The sequence below is a fragment of the Brassica oleracea genome, unplaced genomic scaffold (genome assembly GCF_000695525.1).
Source record: "Brassica oleracea var. oleracea cultivar TO1000 unplaced genomic scaffold, BOL UnpScaffold00963, whole genome shotgun sequence".
Taxonomy (NCBI): domain Eukaryota; kingdom Viridiplantae; phylum Streptophyta; class Magnoliopsida; order Brassicales; family Brassicaceae; genus Brassica; species Brassica oleracea.
In genome coordinates this window covers 22,091-22,328 of record NW_013617555.1, presented here as the reverse complement: position 1 = coordinate 22,328, position 238 = coordinate 22,091, and positions in this window count along the sequence as shown.

Sequence of the window (238 nt, the reverse complement as noted above, 5' to 3'; positions counted from 1 at the left end):
ACTGCTTGATGTAGAGACTGAACTACTGTCTGTCTCCATCTCTTGTGTCTTCAGCATACCCAAAAGCTTGTCAAACTTGAGCTCATCCGTGTTTGTAGCAATCTGTAAGACTGCCCTGTGAGCTCCAAACTTTGTTGGAAGACAGCGTAGTAACTTCTTTACCAGCTTCTTCTCCTTGTACTTCTTCCCAAGTACAAATGCTTCATGCGCCATAGCACTGAGTTTGGCACTGAAGCTT